Here is a 12,229-nt window from a genome sequence, read left to right as displayed (position 1 = left end):
ATAGGGAACTATTTCTATAATCTCTAATCATCAAAAGGAAGCAATCAACACCAGCCAAACCCACCCTCCCCTATGTTACTCAAACAGTAAACAGAGAATTGTGCACACACTCAGATTCTCTATCACACCCAACAGGAAAGAAGCTGTGAGTGCCTAAGAACATACCAACGTATGCTCATCACTTAAATACATATCCAACACCACCACAATGTCTCAGAGACAATATGCAGTTTTAGTTCACACACTCAAGGTAGGCTTACTCACCAAAATACATAACCAGATCTTCTTTAAAAGAAATGTCATCAGAGCTATCTGATAAGGGATTTTTAAAAATCATATTTAGGTACTTTCAATGAACTTTAAAAAAAGATTGAAAATTGAAAATAAAACCAAGGAAACCTTTGAAGAATTCAGGAAAACCCTGCAAGAACAAAGTGACAAAATAAATGAAAAATAAGAAACTATGCAAAACAGTAAATAAAAATCCAGAAAATGAATACTAAGATTTCAGAAATAGATAGTACATTACAAGAACAAAAGAGCAGAATTGAATCAGTGAAAGACCAAATTATTAAACTTGAAGACAAATCTCTCTATATCAATTTGCTGAGTCCAAAAAGAGAATGGAAAACCTGAAGAAACTAAAAAAATTTACATAGAGCGCCATCAAGAGAAACTTCTTATGTGTGATCAAAATCCCAGAGCAGTAAGAAACAACAAAAAATACAGAGAAAACTGCTGAGGAGTGTTTGGGGAAAAACTTCCCTAACATCGTGAAAGATGGAGTGATAAATGGACCCCAAACAAGATAGACCACAAAAGAAAATCGCCAAAGCATACAACCACGCTTTTTAAATCCAAAGACAAGGAAATAATCCTGAAAACAGTTTGTGACAAATGAGACATTACCTACAGAAGGAACCAATAAGCCTGAAGAAAATTGGAGGCATGAAGCATTAGAGTGAAATATATAAAACTCTGAAGAAAAAAAAATTGCCAACCTAGTGTCATATACCCAGCAAAATTGTCCCTTAATATGACAATGAAATCAGGACATTTCCACATAAACAAACATTAAAGGAATTTGTGAAAAATGAGATCAACCAGTTTCAGAAACCCCCAGGGGTAGTTATGAATCATCATTGTCTCAATGGCAGTGAGTTTGGTTTGGTGAGACCAACTTTACAAAAATACTAAAGGGAGTTCTCTGGGCAGAGAACCCACATAATAGACAACGACATGGAATTAACATGCCTGACAACATCACCTAACATCCGTCACCCCCGATACCGAAGTCTCCTAAGTAAAACAAACCTACAAGACTTAAAATACGGAACCAGAGATAGCAATGTGTAAAGATGATTACAAATGTAAAAAAGAATAGTATAGCTATATAATTTCCGAATGGAGACAAAATCTAACGGGCTGCTTTAAGCTTGGATGGAAATTAGTGAACTACATGGTAACTTCACAGAGAGTGAATAGTCCTTCTCCTCAAAATAAAAAAGAGGAAAGTCACAAAAATCTGATAAACACTAAAACAACAGCATTGAAGAAAACAACAAGAAACCTCACAAATAAAATGAACAGAGGACAGAAAAATTATGTGGAACAGTGAAACCAACAACACCACATACACACAAAAAAGTTAACACAACCAAACGGAAGTTATTAATTTATACTTTTGATAATTACACTGAAATAAATGGATTGAATGCATGTCAAGAGATAGAGTAGAATGAATAAGAAAATAAGACTCGTTTTTATGCTATCTACAGGAGCCACACCTTACACACAAAGACAAACATAACACAAAAATCAAAGGATGGGGAAAATATATCAAGCTAAAGGCAATCAAAAAAGAGCAGAAGTAGTAGTGTTAATTAATTAGTTTGGCAGTATTACTTTCTGATCAAATAGACCTTAAGACAAAAACCAGCAAAAGAGACAAAGAAGAACACTAGATAATGATTGATTAAGGAGAAAATTGAACAAGAGGTACACCCCATGGGAGATCCTCAATACATAAACTGTAACAGAGTTGAAGAGAGAAAAAGGCAACTCTGCAGTAATATGAGATTTTAGATACCATCTTCATCGAAGGACAGAACAACTAGAAAAAAGCTCAATAAAGACAAAGCAGAACTAAACAGCACAAACAACTTGGCATCCTCATAGACACGTACAGAATATTTCACCCAACACCACCACGCGCCTGCTTTTCCAGTGCACATGAAACAGAGCCAAAAATCAAACCTTGATAAATTAAAAAAGCAGTAAAATTTTACAAAGCAGCTACTCATATCACAATACCATAAATAAGAAATCAAAATAGGGAGATCAAGGAAAGGAAATCAAATACATGGAAATTAAATAATCCTCTGCTTTAAAACTACTGGGCAAAAAAAACAAGTAAATATATATTTTTTAAAACTTCTGGGTGGTAGAAGAAAACTGAAATTTTTAAACATCCACATACCAAGACTTTTGCGACAAAGTAGTATCCAAAAAACTGTTTATAGCAATAAATTTACACATGAAAAAACCAAAGTCAACACCTTAATCTAGCGATTAGAAAAGTCAACAGTATAAAAGAAGTAATAAAAATTAGAGTAGAAATAAATGAAAGACAACATCAGTAAAAAGAATCAACCAGAAATTGGTTCCTTAAAAGGATGAACTAAATTGACAAATCGCTGGCAAATCTAACTAAGGAAATGTAGAAGATACAAATAACGTGAGAAATTAAATGAAGCACATCACAAAAGATCCAATAAAAATAAAGAGAATAATAACAATACTATGAAGAACAATGCTCCAACAAATATTAAAAGCTAGATGAAATGGGCAAATTTCTAAAAACACACTACTTACACCAGCATGAACTGAAGTAGAAGACCTGAACACATCCATAGAAAAGAAGATTGTCTAGATGACTTAAAAACTCCCAACAACAACATACATATCCCTAAATGGCTTCAATAGCCAACACCAATTCTACTCAAACTCTTCAAGAGTATGGAAAAGAAGGGAAATCTCCCAGATTCATTTTGTAGAGTGAGCATAACACTGATACCCAAAACAGGAAAGATGTCACTAAAAAAAAATAAAATTATAGATCAATATCCTTCATAAGCATAGATACAAAATTCTCAACAAAATCCAAGTCAATTGAAACCAAAACTATATATTTAAAGCACTGTATCATGACCAAGTGGGATTCATACTTGGTAGGTAAAGATAAGTCAATATCTTTGAAAAACAATCAACATAATCCACCATCTAGATAAAGCAGAGTTAAAGAATCACATGACCATAGTGATTAATGCAATATAGGCATTTGACAAAAGCTAACACCCATTCCTGGTAAACGAAACTCAACAAAATAAGAGTAAGAGGAAATTCCACAACATAATTAAGAACATTTAGGCAAAATCAATGGCGAGCAGGCCCTTCACAGCAATGAGAGGAGAGCCTTACTGGGAAATCAAGTGAAGACCGGGGGAGGAGCGTGTCTACATTTCAGAGGAGGCACTGATCATTTCACTGGTGGGAATGGTGGGTAAATGGGGAGGAGCAACCTCACCTCAAGAAGACATGCTACACAATAATTGTAAAGAACCTAAAGGGAGAATAAAACCGGTTCTATGCTCCTGGGTAGACACGCTGAATAAGTTTCACCCAACCCTTGGTGACCCATGCTATGGACTATGATGACCTTAGACTCTTGCCTTACAGGGAACATGGCATTCCCCAGGGGCCACACCGAAAGGACTTGACGTGGAAGCTCGACTGAACAAACTGGGCCCTACTTCCAAACTACCTTCAGCCCTCGGACTTAGACTGAAACTCCCCGATGGAAAAGGCACCAAAAGATGGCCCTCCCAAGACTGTGGAAATGGCGGTTGTTGGATCTTGGGTGGGACCCCTGGCCTAGTGGGTGTCCAATGAAAGGGCACCCAGAACTGCCACATAGTTAGTATTGCAATGCTCCCCCTTGCGTTAATCTTATAACAAGTTTTATAAACAAGGATCTGCCCTGGTAAGAAATGTTACAGTAAATTTCACCCTAGCACCAACCCCGATGCTCAATGTAAACAGAGCTCAATCGGCTAAGAAATCAATTGTACAAAGCAGCAATTCGTGGATTGCAGCTTGCACAATTGGACTGTACTTGCAGAAATTCCTCATATCAACAGTACCTTAAATTCTATTCCACTGGACAAATTATTGATGTTATCAGTGCAGTCACCTTATACCCTGGGCGGGGAGGGGGTGGCTGACAATGTGTTTTTTCTTTGTTGTTTTGGGTTTGTTTTCTTGGTTTTCATTTTTGTTTGTTTGGGGGGGGTTGTTTTTGGTTTTTTGTTGTTGTTCTTGTTGGGTTTTGTTTTTGTCATAGTATGACCGCCAAAGTAAGCCAGAGTCATTTACAACTTGTGGACAAGCAGATGGATTCTGGGCTCCCACTTAACTCTAACCCCAATCCAAGAACAGTTAATTCTTATAATATGGCCCTGCTCGATACTCACCTTCATGAAGAGATCACTGAAGATATGGGTGCTACAGCAAAGTATGATAAAGAAAGCAGATGGTGCCTGGCTATCAATTTGAATAGTATCTGCGATCTTAAAGGCTTATATTCAAACAAGCAGCATCAAAGTCAGGCATCAGCTAAGTCCACAGAGAGGAAGTATACCAACCTGTGGAATCCAAAGATGAGGATAATAAAATCCAAATATGATGAAGGGACATGTAGCAAATCTTAAATTGTGAACACCCTTTTTATAGAGGACTATGGAGGACAGTGGGAGCCCCAAAATCCTGCAGAGTATCTAGTCAGATGAAGCATCTGGTAGGTACCTCTGGCCACACGTGAGGGACTCAGACAGCTCTACTATCAAACAGGGATTACTGTGAACTTGATCATGTTGGATTGAACCATGGTCTAATATGATACTTAGCCAACTGACCTCCCTCGACTCAACCTGAATTTTCTCTAGGCTTAAATATTTCTCACTTGTTCCATGACAGAAATCCCTTCTCTGGCTTTTAAAAATATTGTTGATGGTCTTTTTTTCTTACTCTTTATTTTTATCTTTATATTATTTCTTAATTTTTCCATTTTGTTTTGATTTGGGTTTTTACAGTTTCTGTTAGTTGTCCCAGCTTAGGAAGCACAGAAGGAGTGGATGCAAAGAGACACCAATTGATGTAATGGTTTATTGGGGACAGTGTAAGTACAGGGGGGTGGAAATTGGGGAGCAGCAATAAATGCAGAGTGGGATGGGGGAACTAAACTGATTGTGATGATGTGTATGCACCTCTTTTAAATAGTGGCTTATCTATGATATGTCATTTTCATATCAAGAAGACTAAAAGAAACCAAAGTTGACCAATGGTTCCCATGGTTGAAGGAGGAAAAGTTTTTGTTTAGGGGTCATTAAGTTTGTGTTAATGATTGTGGAATAATTTGGAAAAGGATATCAATAATGGTTGCACAACATGAAGAGTATAATCAATGGCCTTGAGTTATAGAAGTTGTTGGATTGGAGAATGTTTTATTGTGCATGTATTTGCTACAATTAAAAAATAATCATTACACTAATAACAATGAGTACAGTAGAACCCCGGTACTCGACCACATCAGCATTCGACATAATCAGATTTCGAATTGAAATGTCGAGAAAATTTTGCTTCGGAGTGCAAACAAACATCGGAATCTGACCCAATGCACGTGATTTTTGTAAAGAAAAGCAGTTCGTGTTTCGGCCACTCAGCGTTAGTTGGCGTTGTTAGTACCCATTGTTAAAACGTTCTGCAGCTGTGTTCTAAGCGTTTTGCTATGGTTTTCTTAGTTTTGGTGGGGTTTTTTAGATAAAAAAACATGGGTCCTACGAATTTTATGAAAAGAATCATCATGATAAGGAACTGGTTAATCGTGTTATCGATATTGTCGATGATCATTTAGTAAAAGCCTTTTAGAAAACAGTTACGGACACTCCAGCAGCAGACCACATTAGACAGATTTTTTTAAAAGCCAGCCAGGTGCTAGTGAAAAACGGCAAAGAAGGGAGGAAAAACACCTGAAAAGCAGCTACCAGTTGATTTGCTGGAAGGGGATTCCCCTCCCAAACAACGACTCTCTCCATGACTCCTCTCCACATCCGTGTCCACAGATCCAGATCCTCGTCAGTCTCAAGGTATGGGTCATACAGTAGTTTTTAAAAACTTTTTTAATGTTGTGTTTCTTGTTTCAATTATATTGTTTCACTCTGAACTTACTTTGAAATTTCTGTGTAATGTTTTGTATGAAAAGGCAAGGTTAGGGTAAAAACTTGGTGGTCGAGAATGGATGAATCCATTTTCAGTTATTTCTTATGGGAAACATTGATTCCGAACTCAACAGCATCAGCATCGCATGTCGATGCTCCTTCTAAAAGGGATTAGTGTCAAGTTCCGGGGTTCTTCTGTACAAGGAAGAGGGAAATGTTCTAAAATTGATTACGGTAATGATTGTACAACTCTTCGTAATATGATTGAACTATTGAATTGTGTGATCTGTGGTGGAGGCGGGGCAGGGGGTATTGAAACGGCTTTAGAGCTACCTTCATTGTAGTTTCTTTTGACACGCTGTGCCTGAACAAGTTGTGAATTCCCCTTCCCGTCTCACATCAGCTGTGCAGCCTGCACTGGGCACCTCCTCCTTTGCATATCACATGAGATGCTGAGCCCAACTCCACTTGCGTGTTAGCTGTCATTCATGCTCCCAACATCTGAGAATGTGACACAAGCTCATCACAGGGCAGTGATGACACTGATTATATTTCTTTATTTCCCCCTCAATTCCCACAGAATCTGCTCTAGTGGAAACCCAAGCGGTCATTTCCTCTCTTCTCTTTCAGCACCCCTCAACCTTTCCGGGTCAATCTTTCACTCCGAAGTCTTTCATCCTAAGAGTGCCCCAAAGTCTCTTACCCAGTACCGTTGACTTGACTCCCACTGATGGTGACCCCGTGTGTCTCAGTGGAGAACTGGGCTCTATGACGCTTTCAGTGGCTGATTTTTCAGAAGTAGATTCCCAGGCCTTTCTTCTGAGGTGCCTTCCAGTAAACTCAAACGGGCGGCCTTTCACTTAGCATGTTAACTTGGTGGCCGCTCCTCTTAAGCAGTGCAGTCACTAGGTGGAGTGTTACACCCCTCCTCATCAACCACCTCCCAAACGAGGTCAGACTCTTTCGTGATGTCAGTTTCTATCACAGCGTTAACACGTGATCAATATAGTTGTAAATGGCTTAAATGTAATAGTTCTTAGATCAACAGCAAAATGGTGTTTGTAAAATCTTTCTACATTGAATTATATCATTAATTACAACATTACTAATCACTGAGTGGAAGTCTTTTTTTTTTTTCCTTCGCCTTTTCCTGAAATACTACTGCATTCTCCAGAAGAGCTAGGGGCATAGAATTCACAATTAGTAATTACAGCACAGTGGCTAAAATGCCAGAAAATATGACAAACTCAGTGACAAACACAGCACGAAAACCACAGCGAGTGCTTGTGACGTGTGCAGACAAAGTCACGGAGTGACAATGGCAGCTCCGACCAGAGCACATGAAAAGTTCCAAAATAAATCAGCTGAGCGCATTAGCCTGTGGGCCTAGGGATACACTGAGGCTGACTACTGGGATTTCTGCATTTTTAAAACTCTAAATTCCTGCTGAGGTGCCACAGCCAAATTTACAGGCAGTCATCTTGCCATCACCCCCTCTGACAGTATTGCTCGGTACAGACTGCACCCCATTTCCGTAGTCAGGCCACTGACACGGGGGCTCCTTGGATCTTGGCCTGGTTTCAGGGGCCAGCTCTGACCGTACCTGGAGTGAAGAAAGTGCCGTCCTCACAATGATTACGTTGTTCCCATTGTCCCTTAAAAGAAAAAAAAAGACACTAGCCAATTGAACTGTGACTCCTAGTGATCCGACATAATAAGGTCTCTGCAGCTCTGCAGCTAGCCTCAGCTTTCTCCCATGGCATGGCTGATGGATTTGAACCACTAACTTTGTGGTTAGCAGACCATTACTTACCCGAAAGGGCCACCTGGGCTCTTAACCTAAAACAACAGGATAGTTTCCCAAGCGTAGACAGACAGACCTAAATCTTTCCGATTCTTTCTACAAGGCCAAGAGACCTCTCTCACACTAACCAGCCTTTGCCTCTGCATGCTGCCTCACGAAGACACTCCCACCTCTCAGTAATGAGAGGGGCAAGAAGCATCAGACCAATCAAAGAGTTCATGTCACGTTGTTTGGTCACTTGTCATTCTTGGTCTGCGGTCTCCATTAGGCTGCGAGTAGCTGAAAGGGAATATCTTTGTCCATCTTTGTGTCCTGTGGGCCTGGCACAATGTGGGCATCCAGTAAATGCAGAATGAATGGAGAGACTACATTGAAGTACACAGATGTATCTTACAGCTACATCTTATTTATGATTTATATTTTTATGAAAATCTCAGCTGTGACTTTTTACTCCAGGTTTGGCCATTCCTATTATAATGGCGCTACACCATCTATTACAGTACATACTGTGATTCAATAAACAAATTTTTGAGCAATTACTGTGTATAAAACTATATGAGATTGCAATTACTATGTTCTATAGCAATTACTATATACAAAACGATATGTATGATTTTTTTAAACAGATGCTCTCAACATTGTTCTTAATTGACAATATGTGGCAGATGAGGGTTATAAGGCAATAAATGGATATAAAAGCCAATCACATTGGCAAGAAGCAAAGCTCTGTCTGTTTGCTGATGATATGATCCTGTCCATAGAAAAGAGAAGATAAATGACTGACTAGCAGGTATATACGTATGTACTAACTAAGGGGAAGGAGAAGGCAATATACAATTAAGGGGGAAGTCAGCCAACCCTCACGAAGGCAGGGGAAGATCCTGGAAGGGAGGCGAGAGTTAAAGTCAGCCAAAGTAAATACTGTTATGCACACAATTTTGCAATAATGACCTATGGGTGGCTTCATGGGTAGCCATGCAGACTGAACAAGTGAGAGAGGTAGAGTGGAAATGGATAGGAAGTACATTTATATACACAAACACGTAGGCGGAGAGTACACATGAGAGTCGCCAGATATTGAGGAAATACAAAAAAGACTAGAGCTTTAAAGGGGAAGGTACCAATAAGTATGGTATTCAGTAAGATGAAAGTACGTGTTGATCTCAGAAATTGTCCTCTTACAAGAAAAACATAGTACAACTATAACTTTTTCAAATGCATTGTTGTGGTAGTTACATAATCTGGTGTCAATTTGGGATTTGAGAGGATTAAGAGTGAAGGGGTGGAGTCTAGTCTGTCAATTGGTTCATATCTAATGAGGCCTCTGTGTGGGCATGGCCTTCTACTGAGAATTCTGGGAATTCCTGAATTTCCTCCTTGGAGGTGAGCGAGGCTCTCTCTTTCGGCTCACTCCCTGAGAGACACTCGAATGACAAGACACACTGATAGACCCCGTGCCCTGGAAACTGGGGAAGCCACGTGGAGACCCCTGCCAGCTCTGAGATACTTACAATGCCACTGGATCCAAAGACTTTCTACCCACTGGCCTGTGATCGTCCTGCACTTGGCGTCATTGCATGTGTTTCGTGAGCCTGAAACAGACTTTATAGATTGGTATCGGACATATAGATTTGCACTGGACTGGGCTGGGATGTTTTCTCAATATTCAACTGCTCTTGTATATAAACTTCTTTCTTATACACATGTGAGTGTCTATGAATTTGTTTCTCTAGTATACCCGGTCTAACACAATTGTGTTAGGCCGAGTTTTCTTCAGAAATAAAACCAGAGCACTTAAATATGTATAGGAAAGAAGTAGATATTAAGACAGAATCTTATATCAAGAAAGCAGAGCATGCTGATCCAACTCAAGTCCATGGGTCAGATGTTACCTGGAGGCCCCTCGAGACTCACGTAGCAGATGACACAGGAAGGTGAAGTGGGAAGCTGGGAGCTCACGGGCCAGTAGGTGCTGAGTCATAAGAATCCAAGGTCCACCGAACACAGCAGGGTGCTGTAGTTCCCAGGTCTACAGGCCACATGGGCTGCCAGCCCCAGCCCTGAGACCCAGCATCCAGTCTAACATGAAGGTTAAGGACCAAGAGTGGGCTCAGTTATCAGTGTCTGTCTTATAAAAATACCATATCACCAAGAAGGTGTCACCAGGCTGCAACTTGATTGATAGGCTGGTTTCACCCCTATCTTCTTACAGGTACCAAGTTGGCACAAAAACCTCACCACCACATGCATCTTTACTTATTTTTCACATCTCCACCCAAAGGCAATATTTACAAGGTATTCAAAAAAGTTGTGCTGAAACACAGATCATATTTATATGTTACAAAATAAGACCTACAATATACATTTTAGCATGTTGTTAATATTGAAGTATTGTGAATTATCTTTATCATTGTCTACTTTTGATGTAATGGTAGCTGCTTTTCAAACTGTTAAATAGAAGTGTTCATGACTTCATACTTATCTGTATAGGTTGTAAATGTATCTTATTTCCAATGAAAACATTTCATTTAAAATTAAATACAAATAATTATAAAATCACTTTTAAGAGTTCTGAAATAATTACTGATTTGTACAGCTATTGCTTATAATAATTCTTTAGAAGCTGTTTTCACCATCACCCAAAATGTAGGTGAGAGAGACTATAGACATTTAGCCTACCAATATCATAAGAAAGTAATTCTTAAATCAAGTAGATGAAAATGATGCAATGTTTTGATGCATGAAATCCAAGATAGATAAATTCTTCAGAAATAGTAACAGGAGTAATGATTCCCCGAGGGTTTGAGAAGAGAAATAAGGGGGAGGAACCAATAGCAATGATGATCATGTAAACCCACTTGAGGGGAACGAATAACAAAATTGTAGATAAATGGATACATTGGATGGTATAAGATAAGGCAAATAATAATAATATATAATATAATAATAAGGGTTCTTGGGGGAGGGGGAGGGAGGGGATAAAGGGGAACTGATATCAAAGCATTCAAGAAGAAAGAAAATGTTTGAAACTGATGATGGCAGCAATTGTACAATTATGCTTGATCTAATTGAAATATAAATTATCATAATATCTGTAAGAACTCCCAATAAATTTTTTTTTTTACAGAAAAGAAAATGATGCAACTTGGTCTCACTTAAGTGTCTTGTTAGATTTAGCAAAGTAACATGCACATGCAAAAACAAAGATCAAGTAGTATAGGGGTGTCTCATGGAAAGCAATCTTCTGTGCCATTCCTTGGCCCTAGTGCCTCTCCCCAGAAGAAACTATCCACCTTCTTTTCTCCCTTCATTCTAATTCTTCTAGTACTTTCACTTCTACCTGCTGGTTTATCATTTTCAATGATATGTACTGTCTTCCTCTATAAAAAATATGAAATTATCTCCAGTCTCTTGTTCCTTCCTCCTGTTTATCTCCTCCTCCCCACCCCACCCCCTGCCCCCCAGAGTAAAACACTTTACAAGTTGGTATATCGTCCTTATACAGGGGCCTGGCTAAACCTCTCTGTAGCTTTCCAGTTTAATTCAGGTGAGGCCGAAGTGAGCACCAGTGGTTACCATTATTACACTTACATTTTTGTTGGTCACTTTTTAAACTTTAAATGATGTCATTAAAATGCACTTCTTGTGTTATTGACTTGAAAGCTTATCTCTATAAGGACAGTGACAGGAAGAAAATCGGTACCAAAAAGATGATGCCAAGATGAGCAGTATAGCCCATGGGGCCGAAAATCATTCGGGGGTGGGGGTGGATAATGGAAACTCCATGGCAAACACTTGGTGTGAACCGTCGTGGCTACTGTTTCTCCCCTTTGGCTTCATGTACACATTTACCTGCTCCATTAATTAAACTTTATCTTAAAATGCAGAAAACCTCAGAAATCCAAAGATGCAAGCCAGTAGGACATCAGAAAGTTACATTTTTGTCACTCCACTTCAGTCCGAATGGGCACATTGCTAAACCCCTAGAAGCGCCTCTTCCTTCGCCTCCCCATCACGGGCCATTACTTCCTCCTCCATCCCCAAAGATAAACTCTCCCGTGACTTTATGGGGAACGCTGGCTCCATTTTCTTCTTTTTAGTTTTGCCACTTATGAATACAAATCTGAGCACTATTGTTACACTGTGCCTC

The 12,229-nt window shown here is 39.2% G+C and overlaps 1 non-coding gene across 1 annotated transcript; it reads right to left on the bottom strand.

Moving 5' to 3' along the window:
* Positions 1 to 11,539: 11,539 nt before the first annotated feature.
* Positions 11,540 to 11,647, bottom strand: LOC142425147 (U6 spliceosomal RNA). Its single transcript, XR_012779513.1, has one exon. It is a non-coding gene; the product is annotated as a U6 spliceosomal RNA (small nuclear RNA).
* Positions 11,648 to 12,229: the final 582 nt, after the last annotated feature.

The sequence above is a fragment of the Tenrec ecaudatus genome, chromosome 13 (assembly GCF_050624435.1).
Source record: "Tenrec ecaudatus isolate mTenEca1 chromosome 13, mTenEca1.hap1, whole genome shotgun sequence".
Taxonomy (NCBI): Eukaryota; Metazoa; Chordata; class Mammalia; order Afrosoricida; family Tenrecidae; genus Tenrec; species Tenrec ecaudatus.
Note: the sequence above shows the minus strand (reverse complement) of the source record. Positions and strands in the feature narration are given on the sequence as shown.